Here is a 27,458-nt window from a genome sequence, read left to right as displayed (position 1 = left end):
AAACAGAAAGGATTGAACCTTGTGTCTCTAAGCCTGAAAGAACATTCCTCAAGACCACAAATTCCCCAAAGAAAGTCCCCTTAAAGCTAAAATCATATCTCATTGAATATGTCTCAAATGCATGTTGCAGATTTCATTATTTTTGTGTCTTCCAACATGACTTCTGAAAGTGAATGGGATCTTTGCTAGGAGGAAAATTTACAGACTGGACCTCTTGAAACTTTAAGTGAAAACTCTGATCCAGAAAGTCTGAAGTGGATGAGATGGAATACCTTTGTAATGAACATTACCAAAAAAAAAAATCTCTTAGTAAACTCAAAAAGTCTCATGTTCTTCAAAAATGTCAACATTTTCTTCATTGACACTTTCCACATACCCGTTCACTGTACATTACTAAATTTAAACTGCCATCACCTCTCTCTTTATCCCCTTCTAGCTAACTTCCCCTGACTCCTCCTCTCTTACTTTTCACATAAAAAAGTATTCTCATCCTTGCATAATGCGTATGTGTGCTTGTGTGTGTGTGCATGTGTGTGAGCGTGTGTGTTTATTATGTTTTTATCAGTGCCACACTGTCATAAATCAAAGCGATATGGTCTGACAAACAATCCAATATCCAAGGTTAAGAAAACAAAGAGAGGATAAATCACCCCAGTGTCATGTTCAATTTTTATAACAGCATTAAGCCACAATAACAGAGCTAAATTGTTATAAGAACACTATACAATAAACTGTACTCTGGAAGACATGCATCCTCAGTGAGAAACAACTCTCATCATATTCCCCTCGCTGTCCCACTGTTGGCAGACCCTCTCAGCTCTGTACAGATAACATAGCTCAGAACTCAGACCAAGCTGTTGGAAATTTCTTTCAAAGCTGACTACTGCTACTACAACTACAGTACTACACATAATTATCATATACAGGGACAAAAACATAACTGCATTAGCAAATATCAAATCCAAGTGGTATTTACAAACAAATGATGCAGAAGCTTCCCAAAACTAACTTTACAACTATATATTATTTACTTTATTACTAACTATTAATAATTAGGAGTTTACTGAGGCAAAAGTCACTGTTAATAGTTAATAATGAGGACTGTTCCCCAGACTGAAGTGTGACCATACATGACTTTGATATTGATACATATGTGTGCCTAAAATGTCTAAACACTTTTAGGGTTCACAACACTTTGAGAAAAGTGAATATTCAAATTCAGCTTGGTTTTTCATAATTCAAAGTTTATATGAACAATGAATCCAAAACAGCTCACAATGTTTATGATTTGTGGGATATAAAAGAAGTATAGTAGAACTAAAACAACACTCTCGGTCCAAGAAATAGGTCAATGATTAAACAAATGCTACATAATCTTGCCATATTTACATATTAAAATGATTCACATCACAAAACAGATCTTTTCTGTCTCGTTGCCCAGACCATGTGAAATGTGTGGATGATGTGAGACACTATTTATGTGCCTGGAGAATCATGCATAAATAGATATTTTTTTCTATTCTATCTGTTTTCTTTTTATTTATTATATTATTTAAAAACCCTTGCTACATGTACCGTGTTAAGCTAACAGAGACTTGTTATAGCACTTATATATCATTGCTCTTTTGTTATTTTGATTGCTACCATTGTCCTCATTTGTAAGTCGCTTTGGATAAAAGCGTCTGCTGAAAGACTAAATGTAAATGTATTCTGCAGTGTCTGTAAATATTGTGGATCAGTACATATTGTGGATTTATGCAAAGTAGAACATGTAATGTTCAATCGGTGCAGTGAACTTTACATCAAATAAACTAAAATTAATCAACATTTTCAGAAACACTATAAATTCTGCATAACAGGGATTAGTTGTGGTTAAATAGTTAATATTTCTTGAAAATGAATAACATTCAGGTAATCACCATTTTATATCTTTATATAACCCAGCTCTAAAACTTGCTTTGTAGTACAGCACTAAGGTACTATTGACAGTCCAACTTTATTAAAGCCGTGGTGAATCTATGCGTTTTTGAAAAGCAATATATTTGACTTATCTTAACATTTCTACAGGGAATCAAAATTTATAGTGAGTATAACATTTTAAAAGTTCTGCTTCAATGTGGTGTCACGTGGTGCTTAAACTTTTTGAAAGCATTATTATGATGCACTACAAGCACACTAACCCAACTGCATTAAAACTTCTTATGTTATATTAATTCATTACTGCACATCAACATCCACACCATACAATACACAATGTATTTAAGACAAATAATTTCACAGCAAACAGTTTTCACATTTGTTTCCATATACAAAACTGAAAACTGTGCTTTTATTCACACACACACATGTATGTATGTATGTATGTATGTATGTATGTATATATATGTATGTATATATATATGTATATATATATATATATATATGTATGTATGTATATATGTATATATGTATATATATATACACATATATACATATATATATATACACATATATACATATATATATATATATATATATATATATATATATATATATATATATACATATACATATATACATATATATATATACATATACATATATACATATATATATATACATATACATATATATACATATATATATATACACATATATATATATACATACATACATACATATATATATATATATATGGTGGATCCAGGTGGATGCTGCACACTGGTGGTGGATGAGGAGATACCCCCTGACAATGTAAAGTGCTTTGAGTGCCTAGAAAAGTGCTACATAAATGTAAATGTAAGGAATTATTATTATTATTATTATTATTATTATTATTATTATTGTTTTTTTTTTTTTCTTGACAGCCGTTGCGATATCTACCTTCACACAGAGAACACGTGATCATGCTGGAAAAAACTGCACACTTCACAAGATCTCACAGCTGAATTCAACTAAGTTTGCAAGGTTTGTGAAATTAAATGTTCATTAGTCATTCAAAAATGTGTTTCAATTATTTAAATGTGTGTTTGCTTAATGCTGACGGCAAACGAGAAAGTATTATAATGTTTGCCTTTCTACTACTAATAATATAAAAGCAATCGTTATAATATTTTCTGTATACATTAATTCCTTTGTTTAACCATTCTCTCTGATTATTAGACCGACTTCTATCCATATTACACAGTACTGTTAACAACAACCGTAAACAAGAGAGAGAATGTGAGCACTGTGTTCTAAGGTGCAGCCTTTATCAGCACCGTCAAAATAAAAGCCCCGCCTCTAGCATATCGGCCAAGCAGAAAAACTTATCAGCCTGTGCCGATATTTGAAAAATGCCAAATATCGGCCTTGCCGATATATCTGTCGACCACTAATATGTATACACACACACTTACATACATATATAGTGAAGGACCATACTATAGTGAGTTTTAACATTTTTAAAATCATTCTTTAGTATGACTCCTTCAGACGGACCCCGCAACATATTCTATTCCTGATCTAACTATCTCTGTGGAGACATTAGGGCCCTACAATTGATGTGTGTGTAGCTTATTTATATGCTGTTTCTAAAATATACACACAAAAACAGTTAAGTTTTATTAATAAACTATATTATGGATCTAAAAGTCATAAGATACAGGTCTTATCTTGTTCGCTGTGATTTGTTTGCTAACTTTGCAGCTGCAAATGTAAACCACACCAACGCACAGACACAGAGATCAAGCTCTGAAGCAAGAAACCAACGTGCTTCACACTACACAAAGACACAAGCATTTATAATCTTAAAAAATGACTCCTGGGCAGCAGGTATCCAATTATTTGTTACCCAGGAAGCAGTGCTAAATGGAGAGCCTCGATGATTTACTCGCAACCTCTCCTTTTATTAAAACACTTTGTCTTATTGTTTTATTGATTTACAATCCGTCCTACTTTTTTGGCATCTGAAAACAATCAAGCGGCAGAGCAGCAGAATGTTTGGACATTAATCGTTAAAAGACAGTGTTTTATTCCTGGCCAGGGGTTTGCCGCACCAGCTGCTATGCATTCTGGTCAAAGCGAATGATTTATGGCCTCGTCGCCATAACGATGAGGCAGACTCATTAACATATCGACAGCACCCAAGATGGATCATCAGCATTGATTATTTCATGGCCTGTTGATGTCCATTTGTTAAAAAGAGAGAGGGAGGAGCCGCTTCACCAATGAAAGAGGATTTCTGGCTGTTTTATTACTGTTTCTTCAGCACGCTTCCACAGACAGACAGCGTGGGCTGACAGGCCTTCTCACAAGAGCCATCGTGGAGCTGACCAGCTTAAATAAATCAACCATTGACAACTATTAAGCAATCTGCAGTGCTTTGTGGATCTATACACAAAGAGAATGGGTCTCGATGGACTATGTGACACAAAGCTCCCTCTTTATGACAGTAATAAAACATTCCAGCATTTCTGGGGATGCATTAAACTATCAATGTCATGCTTTCCCCAGAACTGAAAAGGAGACTGTCATTTATGTTGCGATAGATTATGTTATGATTTCTAAGCAGCCTCAGTTTTACCACCCGCTACTGTACAGATAGTATCTGACTACTGTTTTCATAATGTCTCATTATCAAACGTGAGTCAAGAGTATGATTGAAAGTTTAGGACAAGAGTAAAACACAATATCTAACACGGCGGGTATTTGAAAAGTAGACAAATTAAACGATGACATCATGGTATATTTCTAAGATCATTTTAATGTAACTTTCATATAACAACTATGAAATAGCTGAAATCTGTTAATAAATTAAATGTGAAATAAATGTAAATAAATAAATAATTCCAATAAAAATCAAAAAGTAATCACCAACCCATAGGACATAAAAGTAGCAGAGATTGAAGAATCACTCAAAAACAACTGTGCACGACACTCTTACGAAAACAAATGTTGTCGTTTTTTTTTTTTTTCACATGAATCTCCTCTAAAGCAGTAAAGTCATGCAGGTGCATGTTTGCAACATTTCTAAGCCAATCCCACAAAAGAATGACTCCCTGTCTGCTTCTGCCCCATCATTCATTTTCCATCTCATTCTGCTCATTTGCCTCATCAAACTGCATCGTCAAGGTCAATTGAAGGAAATGATGATTTGCAAACCCTCGCACAGGCAATTTATCAAACATCCCCGTTTATGACTCAAAAACATAAGAGAAACGCTGATTTTCCCAGACACAATCTGACATTAAGAGCAATTTAGCACGTAGTCACGTCTTTCATTACAATGATAGAGTTTCCACAGCGAATGCAGCTAATTGATGGCCCGATCATTCATTATTGAATGGCAGGCACCTCACTGCTCCGGCTGATTGTTATTCTTTTGGCTGGCTGTCATCGGGGCTTCACTGAAACCGTAACCTTGCTGTGCGAGAGTCTCGCACACTTTTCTAAATCACCAGCCCTGACAAACGGCTGACATGTATTGACCACATAATCTTTAGCGAGGGGTCAGAAAGTGAGAGTAGGCTTTTTAAGATCACGTTACATTTGTATCAATACCCAGTCCAGGTTGCATCGCTTCTTTGTGTTCACAACAGCGTTTAAAGTTGCATATGGAAAGCAGCCCGGCTGGGTCCTTCGCCCTGATTAAGTAAATGAGAAGTAAAACGCAAAGCAAATTAGAGAAACGGTTGGCCTCTAAATGTCCTTGGTGGAAGCAGTCAAAGTAGTGGGGGAGAGAGTGAGTGTGTGACAGAGGTCTGCCCTGCCCCTTGTACAGTATGGATGGGGCCTTTAAAGTGCTTCCGTCAGTGGCGCTGAGTAATGAGTGTGATTCTAATCGGAGTTCCTGAGGCCAGCAGCATTAGTCTTCATCTTGGAATGGCCCTCCTTGCCACCCGTGACATCTAATGTAGAGCAGGCCCAAGCGTAATGAGAATCCATTCTGCAGCCCAGCCGCTCACTTCTTTTCCCTACACTGCACAGGAAGGGTTTGGTCAGGACAACAAGGTTACTGGCCCCCCCAGCTCTGCCTCCAACCACCATTTCATATTTAAGGGCTAGAAAATTACTTTTGTATAGTGTGTTGATCCCACAAAGCCCCCGTCACATATGTGATAAAGGTGCAAAAAATACCCACCTCAAATTTAGGACTGTAAATGCTAAGTGATGATCATAATGATCATCATAAATACATTTTTTTTGTCAGACTTGTTGACATCAGACTTTTTGATTAGTCTGATCTTTGCAGAGAAATTTGTTCAGTGATATAACATTGCATGCTTACATCTGCATGTAAATACTACACTGAAATATGCCAGTTCTTATTTATAATAATTTATTATTATTATTTACAGAAAATTACAATAATAAAATACATTATAGACTTACAACCAGAGTTAGGTGCTTCTACACTCTTGTTAATCAGTTATCATTTCCCACTGACTTTAGGAATAAATTAAGGGTAGGGTTAGGTTTAGGGGTAGGGATTGGGTTAAGTCTATGGTTTTTGGACAATAATGTTGATCCAGGATCATCAAAAGATGTTGATCCAGGAACATGTCTTGGCAAAATCACGGCGACCTATAAAATATTATAACACAAAGAGGAAAGAATGTGTTCCTGCATTTCTTACACATCTTCATTGTAACACTTTTTTTTTGTTACAATAAAAACCAACAATAATATTACTATCATAATTAGTTATATACAAGTTATAATTAAATACTATATTATAAAAGAAAAAAATTTAAAAAATATTTTAAAACCATTAACCATTTTTTGCTTTTTAATCTGCACTCTATATTGTAACAGATTCATCCATTATCAGAATAGTCGTCAGTTGTACAGGTAGCCCTAGAGAAAATACTAAGCCATGGGTGATTTACCTGAGGTTTGTGATACATTGCATCACATTTAACATAAAGAGCCATAGAGCTCAACACTGAAGAGAAACGACTCATAAAATGCATAATAGCTACATTCTTCTTGTTTAGTAATGGAAGAGAATTTTGCTAATTTCACCTTTAGTTAATGTTTGCTGAAAAAAAAAGAAATCCTCTTTTGCACTGTTCCACTAATTTATTTTGTCTAAAATCATATACAGCGCAAATTATGCAAATACCTGCTTTCGTTTTCTTTAACCAGATTAAACAATGTTATCGGCCTACACACACACTCAAGCTCTTTGAATTAGTATCTTATTTTATTCTATAAAGAACTGCCATGATTTGCGGCTCAGTATTGATGACTCCATAAAATCCCATGGATACATTCGAGCCTCCATGCTCACCATTAAGCAGAAACATAAAATGCACACTACTGACAGCCCTGGCTTAGACTCTACGCACACAGCCGTAAAACAATACTATCTGAAATCATGCAGCCCCTGCTGGCTGTCAAAAGCCCTCATGCACACATCTTTAACTGGGTGCGCTCAGTTAGCAGCACGTAAATTGTAGTGGAGCTTTGCGTGGCTGAATACTTCAACAGGTCATTCCTCTCTGTCTATCCCGGTTTGCCTGAGTTAAACTCACCACCCCCACCCTCATCCATTCTCTCATCCGCTTCCCGGGTTCGTCCATCCATCAATCACTGCACTTTGTCAGTGCCGACTTCATCTAGGGTCCCGCAATCACAGCCAGAGTGAGCTGGTACAGACGCTTCGCCGCTAGGGAGCCGCTCAGCCCCATCTGCATCTGCGAGTGACGGACGGGCGTCCGGGGGCCTGACGCGCGTCACCTTCTATTGCACAGGCAAGCAAAAACACTAATGCCGAAGCTCGTCTCTTCACCAAACTACTCACCTTCTTCTCGCATGCACACTGACACAGACAAACGTATGCAGGCACACGCACACACACAAGCGCAATAGACAAAGTCAGGTGGAGAGAGAGACAAAGAGAGTGGGAGAGGGAGGTGGAAAGTAAAAAAGAAAGGTGAGAGAAATCGAGGGTGGCATTGAGAGAGGGGGAGGGAGAGAGAGGTTTACTGGATTTTCTGAAACAATTGGTACTCGGGTCAGGCGGCAGCTCAATTTGTCTTTTCTTGCCCACACATCAATAGAAATCAAACAGAGAAAATGTATCACTAATTAAGGGCTCATCAGGTCCGTGTCAGCTGTGGTTTAGCCGGAGAGCAGCGGAGCTCTGAAGAGACTTCTGGTGTTCTCCGCTGGCTCCTGCAGAGAAACACTGCTGACAGAAGGGCGCTAGACAAGCTATGCTAATATACAACATTTACTCAATAGAATAGAAGAAAAGGCTTGTGTTGTGCTATAGGGAAGAAAAGAAAAACTGCTAGCTATTCTCTTGCTAGATACCACCTGAAAGGGTGATCAAGAGCCCAAAGCAAAGCTACTATACTTACCAAATACATAAATAGACATGAGCTGAATTATTGTATTAGCTAACTTGTAAAGACTGTGGATAGAATAGCAGATGTAAGATTAGGGAAAGATTTAAGAAAAATAGGTTATACACATATAGTATGTCTAATTAGACAGCAACCAAATGTTATGAATAGGATGGACATTATGGAATGAGATAGTTATAAATGGGGCCTGTCAAAGATGCATTCAGCGACCAAATGAGTATTCTCAGTTGACTGCCCAAATCAGGACATTCCCCAATCAACACTGCCGGAAAACTAATGATTGCTATTAACCATACAGTTAGTGATGACGGCCAAGAAAGAAAAAACTAAAACAAACAAAAAAAAACATAGTAACTGAAGTCTACGCTAAAGATAAAGGAAAAAAACACCAAAATGAAATCATGAAGCAGGCGAGTCCTCCTACAGAGACTAACAAATGACAATTTGGCTCCAGTGGCGCGGACTGAGAAGATCTTGTTTTCTATATAATTAACACTTATTTGTGCCTTTAAAAACCGGATTGTAATGTATAATTATCAGCATTCGGCAGCATTAATTCAGCTATTACACGCTTGGTGTTAGGTCTGTGAAGCCGGGAGTAATGTTATTCACAGATTACACTGAGAAAACCCTTCAGACATTCAGCTGAGCCGGGCTTAAGTGACAAGCCGCCCTTGCTGAGCCTTTTATTAGAACACAAAACAAATTTCTCATATTAATTAACTCTTGTCTCCTGCTCTCCCCCACCGCACGCCATTGCTACGGTCCCGTCTCAGTTCTGATATGTAAGCTAAGTATCTACCTCTGTCCTGTTTGTAGATTAAAAAGAAACATTAATAAACCAAAGCCCTATTTACCAAGTCAGTTCCACTTTAGTAAATCCTTTATAGGTTCAAAGCTTATAAGTCTGCCCAAAACAGGAAAGTATAAAGCCAAGAGGACACATGTCACTCTCCACCAGCCCTATTAGGTCATATTTCCAGGACATTCAGATTTCATCCAGGTCTTCAGGTCAAACAGGCGTCCTGCACTTGGAAAGGGGGGTGGGGTTGATTTTTTGGTACGCGATTGGATTAGACTGGGCAACTTACCAAATGTGATTGGTTTAGCATGAAATATTAAGTTGATTGAAACGCTCTGGTCCTGTGATTTTGACAGTGGTGAGGGCATGATATTTCATATGGCACTCACAGTCCAAACATCAGATCCGCTGCGACACTAATGCATGGGGATACGGCAGCGGAAACCCACAAGACTTTGCCCTCATCTCCATCATCTATAGCTCCTCAGATACCCTGGCTCAAATATCCACATCCGTGAATAGTTGAGATAATGTAAAATAATTCAAGAATGAAAGATTTGACATTTTGTAGGTTAATTGTTGCAGTATCTCAGTAACTATGTGTTGAAGGGACCAAGTAAATATGGGAATTTTATCAAACAATGGTTTCGGAGCTCAGTCATATATGTAAATCTTAAAATGAGCTATTTTGTTCAGATTCTTCCTTTTATTTTCTCTCTCAATTTGTCATATAGCTATAGTTATACCATTTTTCTATATTTCCTATTTTACACATTTTATAATAAAAATGACATCAAAATTAAGATTATATATAAATATTACAAAAAATAATTTATATGTAAATAATATTCTATATTATTTGATATTATAATAATTTATATTACATATGTGAGAAATATATGCAAAACTGTGTAATTATGCGATTTACTTATTTATTTTAGGTATGCCTTTCTGGCTGTTTTATTAAAGGTTTTGTGCATCATAATCTGTTTTTGTTTGTAATTTGTTTCGAAAACTTACCCCAGATAAATAAACCTACACTAAAAAGTACTGACTGGGGTAAAATGTCACAACGAGCCCCGATCTCCCTTATTTGGATGATACTGTGAAAATAACCGTAATCAATAACAGACCCGCAAAAGACAACTGTGGAAAAATCAATCCAAGCCCACCTGACATGTCAGCTGCATCGAGATGCACTTTCAGATAAACGCGCAAAAGCAATAAAATAACACCAAAAGGAAAACCCCTTTATTTTCATGTTCTGCAAGGAGCAAATATGAAAAAAGGCGTCAAAATAACAAAAGATTGTTTATGTATTCTGGCATGAAATGGGTTAGGTGTTAGGAGGGAGTGGAGCGCGAGAAAAGGATGGACAGCACTGACAGCAGCGTATTCATCCTGCACGCTACAGCAGACGTCCTGCTAGTGGTGGTCGACAGAGCAATAAATCAAGGACTCTCCATGCTGTACCTACAGCTTATTACATCCACCATGACAAATAAATAATAATGCCTGTCAACACAGGCCTTTGCTCAAGGATTGAGCCAGAAGCACTCTTGCTCATCACTCCAGATCTTAAGTGAAAACAATAGAACAAGGGAATTGAAGGCCATGCTTTACTGAGCTTATGAAAGCTGCTGAGGAGGAAAAGGGTGATGGCCACAGAGAGGAAGAGAAAGGAAATGACACTGTACCAGGAAGAGCAGCTAGGAGGGGAAAAGATCCAGCATCTCAGGTTAAGAGAAAAGGTAGAGAGAAAGAGAAGAGGGTGCCCTTGTGCACTTCTACACAACCACCGTTGCTTATTCAACTGAATAGCACCCTGGGGGACGGGGCTAAATCAAAAGCTTTCACCGCTAAACAGAAACGGCAAACAGAGAGCAAAACAACATGCACGTTTTAGGAGCCTATCAGGCCTTCAATTTCCAACAAAGCAAATAGTTCTATTATTGTGTATAAGAGCCACTCAGTACACTCATACGAAACAATACGGCCAAATAAAACAGACACTGTGTGGGGAACATAGATGAAAAATTAAATATTGACTGTTAAGAGATCTAACTAGGGACACACCAGAGGTAAAGACCACGCTCACGGGAGAGTGTGGATTAAAATTGGAGGCATTACATCAAATTCAGGGTCAGTGGGGGCCAAACAGGAGGCCCAGAATACATCACAAGGGCTCGCTTTAAATTTAAAACCATATACTTCTACAGCAGATATCACTTACGCTCTTATAATTACACATTGCTGAAACAGCTGTAGAGGATGACAAAAATCACTTACAGTTATTTACAGATCCTCATTAAATTAGTTAAAATACATTTTTAAAAAATAATTTCATAAAATACTACTGCTATTATTAATACTAATAGTCACAGCAGCTGTAGTTTAAAATATTCTTCGTTATACATTTGTTTTATATTTACAATATATAAATTAATACAAAATAATTACAAATAAATGAATACAAATTATACAAATAAATAAAAGAGACAAAATGGAGCCCAAACTTCTTTATAAACCAGGCTGGCCTGACCAACAGAAACCAGCCTGAACCATCTCAGGCTACAGATTTTCCACCAGGTTCTTTGTTTCAGCTCTGTGAAGGGCCTCCTTTACAGCATGTAGGCATGAATGATTTAGAACTTGCATGGCTTTTCCATTTTAGCTCCATCTTAAACGAAAGACAATTTACTTAGTGTTGTCCTTCAATAAAAGTTAAAAGCACCCCACAACATGCAAGGAGAGCCGTGGCCTATAAATCACTAAACCCACCTCAGTCTGCTTCAGCGTGGCAGCCTCTCGTGTGCTCTGCAAGTGTTACAAAGGAAATAAAGCCCTGATTAAAGAGTTGGCTGTCATAAAGGTTAGGGAATGGTAAATGGAGTCTTCCATCTTGCCTGTAATAGGAGAGGAGCTGTTAGGCAGCACAAGATGCTGATCAGGACTCCTGCACTGCTCCTATAGGACTCACTCTGACATTAATCACTAAATCACCAAGCCATGCTTAATTACAAGTTGTATATCACAGCGAAATTCAGGGGTGAAGAGGAAGGAAAGTCATTATTTTTGCGTTTGGGTGTAGGGTGTTTTGTGTTTGAACCCGCCCGCACATCTGGGACCTCCCTCAATCTGACAAGGAAAAATTAAGTGTGCTGTAACCTCCTAATTAACACAACAGAATGACTATTTTTGAAGCCTTAACCAGCCTCAAACCCAACTCATCAATTCCCAAATTTAATCAATCAGACTTGGCAAAATCTGGTCTGACTATTTAGGCCTGATTGTGACATTTATATTTAGCTTTCAGTGATTTAGCAGGATCACGGTTCGTTTAATTTCTGTCCTGAAGATTAATTGCTACTGTGTTGAGACTTTAGTTTGGGGTAAAACAAAGACCAATTGACTCAAGCTTCCACTCCAACAGTTTTTATTAAAAGCACAACTATGAAGTACTAGACACTATGCAGATTGATATCTGTGTGTATATATATATATATATATATATATATATATATATATATATATATATATATATATATATATATATATATATATATATATATATATATATATATAAAATAGTAATGGAAAAATACATGTGGTTCCACTGATCAATCTCAAAATTTCCTGTAACTTCTAGTTCATCCATGATCATGGAAACCCTGCATGCTTTGTATTAAAAAAAATTATTGTTTACAAAGGAATATCACACAGTCTAACACGAACTGTGAATCCCATTATAGTGCAAAAGCAATCTCTACTCTTAAAATCCCTTTTGACCTCAGAATCACAGTTCTGAGTCCATACAAATGAATGAGTGCCCAATGGTAGGGTCTTTGCCATGGCAGCATGAGGTCAGGGTTTCCAGAGTGGTGTAAAACAGACATCAATCCTGCAAACTGACTGCGTAGCACCGGCTGGGCCATAAACTGCCTGAGCCCTGCGGGGGCGCCCCAGTGATCACACCACAGAGCAGTAGAGACCGGGCCATAAACTGCCAGACCTCCGGGGGGCAGTCACCATGCTGTCTGAATATGTGAAGGGGCTTCAACACACACACACACACACAAAGGCCAAATGCCTGAAAAGTGCCTGTCAAAGAGTCAAAGTGCGTTCAGAGTTCACCAGGCAGGAGGCGGTTATGGGCGAGAGAAAGGTAGAACAAAGTACACAGAGAAGAACAGAGGATAGATCTGACTTCCTTCACCTTTGATTTCCACAGGCTACTATAGGAACAGTGAAGGCTACACTTAATAGCAAGGTTTTAGCTCCTCACACCAGCCATGGGTGTTACCGGATCAGGGCGAAATTTGAATTTGTTTAAATTTGAGATGCGGGGACATGATGACTCTGGGAAGGTCACGGCAGTAGAGGGGAGTGGCTAGCGACATCAATCATCTCAATTTAGGCCATTTATTAGTCAATGTCATTGTGCTAGCATAACACTACAGTGTATGAACAGTGGCACAGTAAACAGACATACCTTCCATGTCCAAATATGCCTATTTCCTTACTGAACAGTAAGCAGTATTTGAAATTCATGGAATGTCCAGATTCACAGTATTTATAACTCTGTATGCAAAATTAGACATAAAATGTCTCTCAAACTGGGGTTCACTAGCCACCTGACTAGTGGCTAGTGCATGCAGTTCCACAAAACTATAAGACTTTCCGCTTGTACATGGGTACAAAACACAGTAGAATTTTTTTATAAAGGAAAATTTAGGAGTGAAAAAATTATTAGGGCAAAAAAAAAAAAAGAATAATACACAGCCATTATGTGAATGTTATGTAAATCTACAGTATATATGTACAAAAAACTAATCTGATTATGAACATTTTAAAACATTATTAACAGTCAAAAAGTGTTTTAAATAAAATTCAGTACCTGATCTGACACACTGTGATTTTAAGCATAGTGACAGAATAGGGATTATAATAGGGCCCGATACTGAGCTCCTGTACTTGTTAAAATGTCCCGATACTAAACGCCGATACCACACAGCATGTGATACAGTGCCATATTCAGACAAAGAAACACCGACAACAGAACCACAGAATGGAGATATTAGAGATTAAGGTTGTCTAAGTAGGGTTTTTATGCAATAAATATATAATGTTAAACATTCAGTATTAACGCCTGTATAGTTGACGTATATTTAGCAGCCTGTGTGTAATCCACTAGGCAGTACGTTACTACTGTCCCTCTCGTTCTGCAACAGTACAAATACATAAACACGTTGCATGTGTTTTGCTTGCTTGATTGTTTATGCATTATATGTGGCTTTGTGGGTGGCTTTGGAATATAAATCACAGCAAGTTTCAGATAAAAAAAATAAATAAATCGACTTATATTTGTAAAAATATCTCAGAGGATTTATAATTCCCTGCATTATTACAGCAAAGTGCGTAATAACAATACTAAGTCACTGCAATGGAGCAGCTCTAATGCTATTAAATTACAGATGATGAACCATAGAGCAAAAAAAATTAAGAAATCAACAAAAACTTGTAAAATACATTTTAATGGGCATAATTAAGTGTGAAAATAAACAAAGGATATACAGTCAATCCAAAAATTATTCAGAGACCAGATATTATTAATTATTTTTATTTTTACTAGTGGGTGCTTGACACTATTGTTCATTTATGTAAGTGATGAGAGCAAAATAAACAGTGACAAATTATACCCAAAAATTCTTCATATAGTGGACTACCGGTAAAACTGATACAAATTTGGGACCAATAATTATTCAGACCAAGTCTGTAAAAAAAAAAAAAAAAATTGAAGTTCAGGTTTGCATGAAGCTGGATGACAGCATGCCCAGGAGACTACAGACTGTCATTAAGGTTAGGGGTTGCCCAACTAAGTATTGATAGTTGTAAATACTGTCATGCTAACAGCTGTCTGAATAATTTCCGGTTGATTGTAATCCATTACATACCATTCTATCAATGTTTTCTGACATTATCAAAATGAATTTAATCTGACATAGTTTAACTATGAGTTCTTGTCGTATTTTATAGCTATAGAGAATAAACTGTGATAATGTGGAATGTTGAAGGTGTCTGAATAAATTTTGGTTTGACTATCCTTTTTAAAAAAATTAAGTTAACCATCTAACATTATACATACTCTTTTGGTTTCTGTACCCAATATTTAAAAAATTTACAAATGCAATAAAAATATCGGTATCGGTATTGGCAAGTACCAAAAATAAAAGTATCGGTATCAGGCGAGTACTGGAAAAAGTGGTATCCGTGCATCCCTAGATTATAATGACTAGTCGATTAGTTCTGCCACTTGGTTTTATGTAGACTAGTCATGTATCACATGACTTTAGTTGCATTTGTACGGTCTAAATATATTTTTAATTATGTGAAACTTAAAATCAAATCAAAGCACATACATGAGCCATGCTGCAGAAATCTGAGATGGTCTGATTTCATTTGGAGTGTTCAAAAACAAGCCAAAACTTTTTGGAGAAACTAATCAAGAGGTGCCCAGAAACTGACAGAAGTTATAAGCGAGCAGCATATGACATTTTATCGAGGCAAACACTGACCAACTGATTAGTGGAGTACTTTACGACTATTTTTTTGTTGTGAAGTCAGCGTGCAGTTTAAAAATACAGACTCAAAAAATATCCAACTCATCAATCAGAACATGAAACTTTCAGACAGTTACAACATCTGCATGAATAATTGTAAGCAGACAGATCCAAAACCAAATCATTCAACCTATAATGCATAACACAGGGTATGGAGAGACCGCTACGGAGTGAAATGAAATTACAGAAAGCAATACAAAACAGAAAAACATTTCAATAGATGGCTAGATTGAAGGTTACCCTACTTGCCTTCTCACTGTGCGTCAAACAACAAATAGACATCGACAACTGGTATGTCATCATAGAAGAATCACAATGAGGTTTCAGATATGAAGGCCTAAAAAGGTTAACAAAGTAACTAAATGTTCTCTTTCACCGAGCCTGTAATGCAATTTTAGCAAAAAGAGCATGAACCGAACCGACGCCAGCTCCCGTCCATCTTCTGAACTCCAAAGTGATGCTTATCATGACTCTGAAATTATGCACTTAGTGCCCCAGAAGGCCGTATTGAGTTGCTGGCACACATCAAGCCTTTCTGAATGCACATTTGTCCAGGCCAGAAGGTACCTCACTTTAGCTAACTTTATTTGTTAGATGAGCGCATTTTCTGGGAAAATCCAAACCTCACAGTCCTGACCACAAGTATTAAATATTTTATACTTGTCCGTGTAACCCAATCTGATGTAAATGTTTCATTTATATTTGTAAATGGAAATATATATTCATAATTGACTCACACTTATGCAATATGAATTATGAAATAATGAACAATTTTACAGCATTTATAAATCTCTATTTATAAATCTAAATATTGATAGATGAACATTTAATTTTAGTTAAATACACAGGTTAAATTCTAAATGTAAACACTGATAAATGTACTGTGTGAGTCTGTGTGTGTGTGTGTGTGTACACACACAGTTCATCAATGTTTACATTTAGAATAAAAAAAAAACATTCATTGTAACTTCATGACACTAAATGCATTCATGTTAATGAACTGAACCTTACTGTAAAGTATTACCAATGAAATAGTAGGCTTTTCTGCTATAACTTAATTGTATATTTAATGTGACGTGCATAACTTAAAGAGACTCATTTCAGTTCATTTTCACTTGTGTATTTCTTCATCATCCCCTTTTTAATTAGGATGACCACTTAACACCTGCAGAACAACTGCGTTCAAGAGGACAGCCGAAGAAATTCTGTCTCCAGACTGTTATTATCAGAAACGCATTTGCCCTCTCTACAACGTGTAATTAACAAGATTCCACTAGTTCATAAATCCTTTATTAAAATACTCTCTTCGAATGCTCTGCAGGGTGGCAAGCGGGAACTAAATTCCACACACGCTGGAGAGGCTTATTTTGTTTAAAGGAATTTATGTTAGGATCCAGCAGTCAAATGTAAACAGCTTTCTATAAGAGCTCCTAGCTGCCACGGAGAAGCCTGATTTCTCTGTCCGATAAAAGATTGAGCAAAGCTGGCTTAGCTGAACTAATATTTGAAAAAGACTGAAATAAATGACTTGTGTGTGTTACACCAGATGCTGGCCTGGTGCACTTTGTGTCAGCTGGATACATCCACGCAGTCAAGGGATTTCCTCTTGCAAGAGTCTATGATTGCTTTTCTGTTATTCTTAAATAAAACAACTGGATAGTTGACATTACGTTACTTTTGGGAAGTTGACACTTATTCTAAACATTATAAATGATTAAGTAAAAATAATAATAATTATGTATTTAGCTTTTTTAATTACAATTAACGATTTGTCATTGAGGTTTTTTTATGTTATTGAGAGAGGGCCTTTATTCTCACCAAGGCTGCAATGATATTGTGAAATATTATTTTAAATAAATATTTTGTATTTTCATCAATTTTCAGCATCATTACTCTTCAGCCTCACATGATGCTTCAGAAATTTGAACAGCTGATTTGATGCTCAAGAAACATTTCTTATTATCAACGTTGTGCTGCTTATAAATTTTGTGTAAACAATGATGCGTATTTTCAGGATTCTTTGATCAATAAAACGTTAAAACATTTATTTTAAATAGAACATGCATTAACTATCACATCTCATTAATATCATGAATCCTTGCTCATAAGTATTATTATATTATATATTAAAATGGTGAAAAATAATATAAAATACAAAAATAAACAGGCCCTAAGATTCTTAAGTTTTATTGTAAAATTGAAACTGAAAAAAAAAAAAACTCATGTTATGGACATTATGCATCAAGAACGGAACAAAACTTGTTAACAGGAGAACACAGAGTGCCTTTTCAATGCCAAAAATAATTCAAGACACACATTTATCGGCTCGATTTAATCAACATGTAATTTTCAAGGTGTTCCTCGTGACAGTTTACAACCCATGAGGTGCAATTCTTGGATGGCTGTAAAACTTCTCAGCATGATGTGGGTGTAATGTTATTTGAAATGGTGAACACCCATGCTTGGAGACAAACTGAGAAAGTCAGTCGGAGACTTATAAAGAACCTAGTGTTGTAGAAGCATCCACTTAAAAACTTTTGGCAGGCAGTATATCATACACACGTAAACAGTATTCTTTATCAGATTAAATGTGCTTGTAGGCATTTAGTTTTTCCCCCACCTAGTTTAGACAGAAAAACAGCTCACTGGGGTAAAGATCAGTCAAGACAACTGCAAGCGCAGCGCAATGACGACTGACAAAAAAATTTGGATTTCTGATTAAAACAACAACTTAAATTCATATCAGAAAGTGAATAGTAGTAAATCTCCATCCGCTGCTTTCAGATTGAGCGGCATTCACTACACAGAGCTGTAGTTCACTGACAATTAGGCGAGATCATGATATCTGCGATTATGAACGCGATATTGCCTAATTGTCAGTGAACTACGGCTCTGTGTATTAAATGCCGCTCAATCTGAAAGCAGGTGATGATGATTTACTACTAATCACAGGATCGGCTTTATTGATGAGATGCACATGACAATCGAATGCGATTAATTACACAGCCCTACTTCAAGCAGTCCTCCAGGCCTCCGAATAACTAATATGCAAGTATAAAACATTAAACTAAGTTTAAGAACCTCCACGTACTTCAGGTTGACGTGTTCGGAGCTGCCTGTGCTCCCTGCAGCATAATGAGATCCCTTCAGGAAAGTGTTGCAATACCAGCCTGTTCTCCCTACGAGAGAGCTTCCTGTCTGGTTTGTACCCCTGCCCTGATAAACACTAGCATTCTCTACAGTAGGAGGGTCAGAAGTTCAAACCCCAGGTTTTAACAGTTAAGGCCACGATGTGAACTCCTGACCTCCTCAATGCAGAGCTGCCTGAATTTACAACTGCATGCTGACTTCATGCAAGCACAGCAGAAAGCACCTGATAGAATCTCCTTCAGGGAGGGGGAGTGGCTCCGGCATCTTTGTACTTTCAGTCACAGCCGGCCAGCGCCATAAATCATGATAATTAGTTGACTGATAAAATAAATCTTGAAAAGTCAATGCGAGATCCTGTTTCCCGTGCTGCAATTAAGCCTGCTCTGCGTTATTTGTCATCTGCGAGTCACTGTTTAATGTAGCCATTTGTAGCAGGCGGTTTTTGCCCAGGATCTGGACGAGTCGGTGGGACTGAGAGGGGCTGACACAGGTAGCTTAAAGCTCATCCATCTTTCCCTGGGTGGTCCGTGCAGCCGGTCGTCGTAAAAGAGCCCAAACACAGATTTGATCAGCGGGGAGCAGGGTTCACATGCAGATGCTACACTTCACTAACACACAATGTTAAATAATCATTTGCCGTGAAAACATCCTCCAGCAAATGACTCGCTGTAACTTTTCAACCGTCAGATGATTTTCTTCTGGCTAACGACTTTGAAATTAAAAGTATAACAGCTAAAATACTTCTGCTTAAGTGGCTATTACTATTAACTTACAGCTATGTACGCAGATTTTTTGTCATACAAAATGAAAATGTTAAGTAAAATAAACCTAAACTACTAAACTAAATAAACAAACTACTAAAATATAATAATAATAAAAAAATGAACAGAAACATAAAAACACTAAGAAATCTTTCCAGCAACATGAGGCAGCTTAAAAATAAGTAAGCCATTTACCAACAAGATGGAAGACTTCATGGCTATTGTACCATTGTACAATTTTCAAAGCACATGAAATGTGAATGGCAGGAAAGGACATCTCTGAAGTCTCTCGATTCTTTTAAAGACGCCACGAGGATGTGAAATTCTCAGCTACAGTCCCCCTTGCCAAAGATTGGAGAGGTCGTCTGCACACAATAACACTCTGTTGAGAAGTACACTGCCTTGTTGGTAATTACAGCTATTTTGCCAGAGTGTTTTGTGTTTTTCTTTGCTTGTTCCATCTCAGAGGCTAACAACCCTTCATTATTCATGGTTTGACTCGCATCTCACTGAAGCAAATTACAAAGGGGACTGACAGCTTTCAGAACAGAGCGGCCTCGTCCTCTTCCCTTCAGAGTGGCACTAAATCATACAGATCATACAGGCTTTAACTTCTGACCTCTCACCTGCTGACCCTTCGGAGGGGTTGTTTCTGCCTATGAACCACAATCTGGACACAACCAGTTCTGACATACACATATGCTCAAACATATCTCGACAATCTGGGGATTGACATGCTCTTAAATATATCATTCCCAATGCAACCAAAAGACAGAAAGCTCAAGTTGCCAGTAAACCAGAAAAACACACACACAAGACAAACAGAAGGAAAAGGAGAGTGTCCTGCTCCTTTCAATGAGGTTTGGGCAATGAGACTGTAGACTAGGACATCACAGGGCAACCATGAATGCAACAAGCCGAAATGAATAGGTGAGTTTACTGTGATACGAACCCAATTGTCATCTGATAAATTCAATGGCACTTACGTCTCATTACCAAAGTGGGCATTTCAGTTGTGAAGTGACATCAAAGCAATCTCGGGGGCTTGTGCCAACTTGTTATATTCTGTGTAACAAAGCCTGCGTGAATAAGAATTTAAGAGGGAACAAACAAAAAGTCTTTGTGGGGATGATGGCATTCAGATTGTGATGAAAAGGCAGGTGTAGGTACTTCAAAGAAGCCTGATAGGAAACCTTCAAAAATGTTCTCCAAAAGACCTGCAGAGTCTGATCCGATCAAAAGGTCACTGTGAAGCAAGATAAAGGCAGGCAGGGCAGAGGAACAATGTAGGATCGAGAAAGGATGGCCACATCAAATCATAGAAATAGATTTTATAGTCCGATTGATGAGGAAGAGTGGATGCTGTTTGTATGTTCCTTTCCCATCCGTTTCCACATTCTCACAGGCTGGGATTATCAAGATGAACCCATCTCACGCTAACTATTGATCCACTTCCTCGCCTCACTTGGAAAAAAGAAAGCCATGTCGATAAAAACATCACAAAACAAATTCATTTCTCAATTGCGTTCACTGAGATAATGAGGTTGTATGTCATAACCATGGCCAAACAGAAAGCAAAGCACTACAGATTTATACACAATTTCAAAGCCTATCATTCACAAAATTAAATAGTTTGGCTTTTTTATACTCTCAGGTCTATTTCACTATGTTCAAATCCATGTTGCAGAATTTTAGTCAAAAATCAGCACAAAAATGCAGACTCCATCTGGGACTGATTATAAGTAGGAATTATGTGAATTATATGGCCCTCTCTCCGATCATCGGCTAGGTTTGGTTTGTGCAGTGCGCTAATAAAGCCGCTGGTGCATTTGCTTTTGTTCTCCTGCAATTCTTTCCCTGAGCAAGTGAACCGAAACACAAAAGCCAATTCAATTATTCTGGCAGCAGCACTAATATCACCATCTAATGGTAGATAATACACAATATTCAAGAGTTCAATGTGTACAGTGTTTGTAAATGCTTCGGTAAAGGGCTGTACTTAATCATCCATTTCACACTCCTGGGAGTGCACTGAAATAACTAATAAGACTACCTCGGTTTAGCTTTGGCTCAACATGTTCATCAAGGAATGCCAAGACAAAATGCATATACAGTACATAAAAAAGATTAATAATAATAATAATAATTAGGACTGTAAAATTGATCAATCATGATTAATAAAAGTTTGTGTTTACATTATATGTGTGAGTACTATAGACTATATATAAATATGTATATATATATATGTATATATATATATATATATATATATGTATATATATATATATATATATATATATATATATATATAAATAAATACACATACATGTATTTAAGAAACATTTACGTATTCATATTTATTTATTAGCTTTAAGTAAACCCAGCTAAGAGAAATCAATTATAATGAAATCCCCATATACTCCAAATATATAACATCAGCACAGATGTTAAAGTTTCCAATGCATCAGGGTTATTTATGACTTGTCATTATAAATGCTAGTATAATTTATGAAGTTGAATTAATGCAATACCTTCCATGAGCTTTCAGTTTGTTTTTTGGCCGTTTTTTCTTTAGATCCGCTGATAGACACATGCCAAAAATATGCAGCAACGCCATTTAGGCTGTTAGAGCAGGCTTGAGACTGATTTATGGACATGAATTAAAAAGAATGAAAAATTTATGACTGCAATTTGTGGGAAGCCAAAAAACTATTACAGAACTTTGGAGTTGCATTCAGCTCTTTTGTCTCTAAGCGAAGCAAGATGACTTAATCTTGTGAAAATATGAAAAAGTAAAAAAAAAATTTTGTTCAAAAGTTATTAACAGCAAAATTATAATCAAACATAGAGAAAAAAAGTATTAGTGGAAACTGTAAGAAGTGTGGCTGTTTAAGCAGTCAACACCCTGTTTTCACAGTTATGTGCTTGTGCATAAAACATACTCGGTTAATAACCGTAACCTCGGTTGAGGGATTTCGGCACATAACCGTGGCTTGGTTTGAGTATGAACCTTGAGACATTAGGCCCAAACTCCAAGCACGACTGGCTCATCGAGAGCACGTGCAAATCACCCACACGCTTCACCGAAGCGAGAGCCAACAAGAATACTGTCCTGACCGACAGATGCTGAAGGCTAACCGATTGGATAGGCTCAAAAGGGGGACCCTTCATGGCCTCCAAAACCGCCGCGAGGTCCCACATAGGGACTGATGGAGGTCTGGGAGGATTCAGCCTCCTAGCTCCTCTGAGGAACCGGATGACCAAATCATTCCTTCCTATTGACTGACCGAGCGCTGTTTCAGAAAACGCTGCGATGGCCGCCACATAAACTTTGAGCGTGGATGGGGCTCTGCCCTTATCCAACAGCTCCTGTAGGAAGGAGAGAACCTCCGTCACCTCACAACTAAGGGGTGAATATCCTCGAGCTGTGCACCAGCTGGAGAACACCGACCACTTCGAGGCATACAGACGTCGTGTCGACGGAGCTCTAGCCTGAGTGATGGTATTCAGCACTCCCACTGCGAGATCAGCGGGTAACCGTTGAGCGCCCACACATGGAGGGACCACAACTCCGGTTGAGGGTGCCAAATCGAGCCCCTGGCCTGCGAGAGGAGGTCCCTCCTCAACGGTACTGGCCACGGGGCGACATCTGCTAACTGCATTAAATCTGGGAACCATGGTTGGTTCTTCCAAAGAGGTGCTACAAGCAGTATTGAACATCTCGTTTCTCTCACCCGTTCTATCACCTGTGGAAGGAGGGAGACGGGAGGGAAAGCATAAAGCGGGCAGCACGGCCATTCCAGTGACAGCGCGCTTGCGTTTTTGGAAAAGAACCTAGGGTAGTGAGAGTTTTCGTGGGATGCGAAGAGGTCCACCTCCGCCCTGCCAAATCTCTCCCACAACAGCCGGGCTGTTTGCAGGTGTAGAGACCATTCGCCCGCAGGAACATTGCCTCTGGACAGCCTGTCTGGACCCAGATTCTGTAGCCCAGGCACATGCACTGCCCTCAGCGAACGCACGTCGCGCTGAGCCCAAACCAGGAGGCGTTCCACTAGCCTGTACAGGTTTCAGGACCCGAGACTGCCCTGGCGATTTATGTAGGACACCACAGACATGTTGCCCGAACGGACTAAGATGTGGTGATCCTTGATTTGGGGACAAAAGCGCATCAGCGCGTTCTCCACTGCCAGCATTTCCAGACAGTTGATATGATGGAGCTTTTCCCGTTCTGACCATAGGCCAAAGGACGGTCTGCCCTCGAGCAGCGCTCCCCATCCCGAAGTGGAAGCGTCCGTCGACACCATCTTCACATTCGGGGAAGTCCCCAGGCTTACACCTGATCGGTACCAGCCGTTTGCTGTCCAAGGTGCCAGAGCTGTGATTGACCTTGAGATGCAGCCGGCCAGACGCCCACGCTCTGCGTGGCACCCGCGTCTTCAGCCAGAACTGCAGGGGGCGCATGCGGGAAGTGGCAAGATGGGCGAAGCGCCCTTATTGGTCTGATGTTGCATCAGCCCGCGCTCGATAGGCTGTGCAGTTGCCGCAGAACAAGCCAATGAGCGAACGAGCCGTCTCGCCTATGGCTGTGTACTGCTGCAAATGCGCTTTACAAAAATACAAAATTAAGGATAATTTTTTGCTTCAGTATTTCGTGAAAAGAGACTTTTCCCGTAGCGTCTTAGCTAAGACGCAGTACGAGAGAGCTCTCGTAAGAGAACTATATGGCTTCTACTGCTACACTGAATGAGTGCCATGGCATGATTGAAGGAAAGTCTATCCTTGACTGACAAATGATATATTAAGCTTTCGTCTGGTGGGGAGGAAGACAGGCATGTCAGTTACCTGCTACAGAAGAAGCTCCACATGTCAATCTACTGTGCACCTGGCTAAACAAGATCTGAAATGTTAAAGCCCTCCTCCATCAGAGCTTCACACTAAGCTACGTATGTGACTATACATCCAAGCCATGTGACAGACATGAATTACTGCCAGCAATCATGCCAGTTGTTCCTGACAGCTAATGCTAATGAGTGTTCATCATCAAAGTTGCATTTTTGTTATTAAAATTTGGGTTGCACTTTATTTTACAGTACGTGTACTAACATGTACTTATAGTGTACTTACATAGTATTTATCTAAGAAAGTTCTGGTAATACAAGGTAACTACATGGGGTAGGGTTAGGTTTAGGGGTAGGTTCAGGGTTAGTACCTAGTTATTACATAGTTATTGTAATCACTATAATAAGTACATAGTATGTACATGAGGAACAGGACTGTAAAATAAAGTGCTACCAAAATTTGCCCTGGCTCGACAATAAATACTACCCGATGACTCCGGACAGTTGATGAATGTGTCACTCCTCACCAAAGTTTATTATTTGTACCTTTTATGCTCTGCCAATTTAAACGTTTCAATAGAGTTTAAATCATTCAAGTGCAAAAAGACATGAAAGAACTCAATTCAGAACTTGTATGCACACAGAAAGCCACGTCTCAAGATCTCTGGAAACCATGCTAAACCATAGCAGAACTCTGACTACATTTTATGGTTTGTGATGCTAAAGAACATTTCATGACGTCTCAGACAACTGTAAATTTGTGGCTACTGTGGTTTGATTATAAGCGCTATATTAAACTCATATTTACCATAGTAAAATAATTTTCTTTGCCTCTTTATTTTTGTATACTGTAAAAACCACATTGGTTGAAATTGAATAAAGGTTGAAATATTATATTAGAAGTTGTACTTATATTTTTTTGTAAAGTTATCCAAAGGATTCATTAGCTAATCAAAAAAAGAACATTAGATTAATTATTTATTGTAATAAAAATAATCGTTAGAGTAGTCGACTAATCGAAAAAATAATCATTAGATTAGTCGACAGAAAAAATAAGTTGCAGTTGCAGCTCTAATGCACACAGAGAACAGAACATCAAATTTAGTTTCTTTCCACATGAACATGACTTGAACAGAGAATGTCGAAATACCCATCTTGGCAAGTAACCTCAAAAACAGGAGGAAAGAAGGAAATCTAATGTGTATAACTCTTTTGGACCCATGCATTATGTCTAATGTAATTTCTATTTTAAAAAATTTTAAATACTGCCATTATTTACTCCCTCATTTTGTTTGAAAATCATGTGCGTTAGAGTGACTGTCCTATTTGGTTCACTTTTAAACTGTTTTTCTTTTTCGCACATGCGAGTGACTGGCCCAGCCTGGGAGTCATTAATAAAGATACGGCCAAACACTGGCACAGGTCTGGGCTGCTGTATGGTGCCTCTATGTGCCTGGGAATGAGTGCAGTCATCTCCTTGGCTCTGCTGGCGTTGATTGTGTATGATTAATGGTTTGAAGGAACAGGGAGAGAAAGGTCAACTTCTGGGTTGGAGTCAGAGCAGCTACATAGGGAGTAATTAAGACATTTGTGTAAGCATGATTAATAAGCCTGAGCTGACACTGTGTACTGTAAACAAGAAGCAACCAGATGGTTTGCCACGTACTGCATCTTACACTGAGATGGAGGACCGCCTAAATGAAAGCATGCAGTGTAGCCCCTCAGCTCGAACCTCCTGGTTTCATATGACCATGCACTTCAAGAAGTCAACCTCTACGCTGTTAGTGAGTGGGATTTACAGATCATGAGGGACAGAGGGACAACAAATGTCAAAGCAAGAAATGTTTCATGTCTCAGTGTCTTAGTCATCTGTAGCTACCTAGCATTTGACATTAGATGACACTTCAGCGAATTAGCATTGTAGTTAGGACTGGCCCATCAGTTCTCATCCATCCGCTGACCTTCTATCCAAGATGTTGCTCATGTAGGTTGCATAAAGCACTTTTTCTCTCCATCATTTTTCCTGCAGTCTTTCAGCCATGTGATCAGCAATACATAGGGATTAGCTCCCTCATATAGAGAGAAAGACTGGGAGACAGGTTTCAAAATGCTCCAGCAAGCAAAGCTAACGACTGCTAATCAACTCTGTTGTTCTCTTGCAATCCACATCCAATTCACAAGTTTTTTCCCACATAAAACACAATTAAGGTGGATTTGAAGTTCAGTGTGCATTTACTCAACCATCTCTTCATGTAAATGTTAGTTCTTAAGAGAAAAAGGGCTGAGATTTAGTCGTGAGACAGAAACAGAGCTCTTTGTTGGTCTGCATGTGTTGACTGAAAACAGTGATGAGCTTAAATCACAGAGGATCACAGCTCCAGAACACAGGACATGGAAGTCCTGCTTGTAGAAATAGGACCTTTGAAGCTGGACTTCTCAACGGGAGCTTAAGAATATTGTGAAATGTTAAAGCTGAGCTGTTAGGGGAAAAAATAACACTGCTGAAGAAGGAAACAGTTTGAAGCAACCTAAGGTGTTTATATTGAAAGTAATGGTCCCGCAGGCTTGACAAGCTGTTGTTTAGCTGGATAGACATCATTTTTAGAGGGTTGTGAGTGCTCAAAACCCATTTTAAATAACCAAAATAGGCCAGACTGGGGGTGCAACTAACCATATCAACCATGTTTAATTAGCTGAAACTTACAAAGTAAATTTAAGTTATACTATTACTAACCAATACTAACCATTACTATTGAAACAGAGACTAAAGGTGAAGTCACATTAGCAACATTTTGACTAAAAAAAAAAAAAAAAAAAAAAAAAAAAAAGGACACAAGTTACTTTCAAACCTAGCACCTTTTTGGTGGTCAATTCAGTAAATCCATGTCAACAACCAGTTGTGAAAAATGCGTGGAGGAAATCTTTAGCCCTCATACGAAATGACTGGATTTTGA

At 38.1% G+C, this 27,458-nt stretch overlaps 1 protein-coding gene across 2 annotated transcripts in view; it reads right to left on the bottom strand.

Moving 5' to 3' along the window:
- The window catches only part of lrmda (leucine rich melanocyte differentiation associated), a 271,154-nt gene that overhangs the window by 180,104 nt on the left and 63,592 nt on the right, over positions 1 to 27,458 (bottom strand). The gene's annotated exons all lie outside the window — the stretch shown is intronic.

The sequence above is a fragment of the Carassius carassius genome, chromosome 30 (genome assembly GCF_963082965.1).
Source record: "Carassius carassius chromosome 30, fCarCar2.1, whole genome shotgun sequence".
NCBI lineage: Eukaryota > Metazoa > Chordata > Actinopteri > Cypriniformes > Cyprinidae > Carassius > Carassius carassius.
The sequence above is the reverse complement of the archived record's forward strand: the minus strand, read 5'-3'. Positions and strand labels throughout refer to the sequence as shown.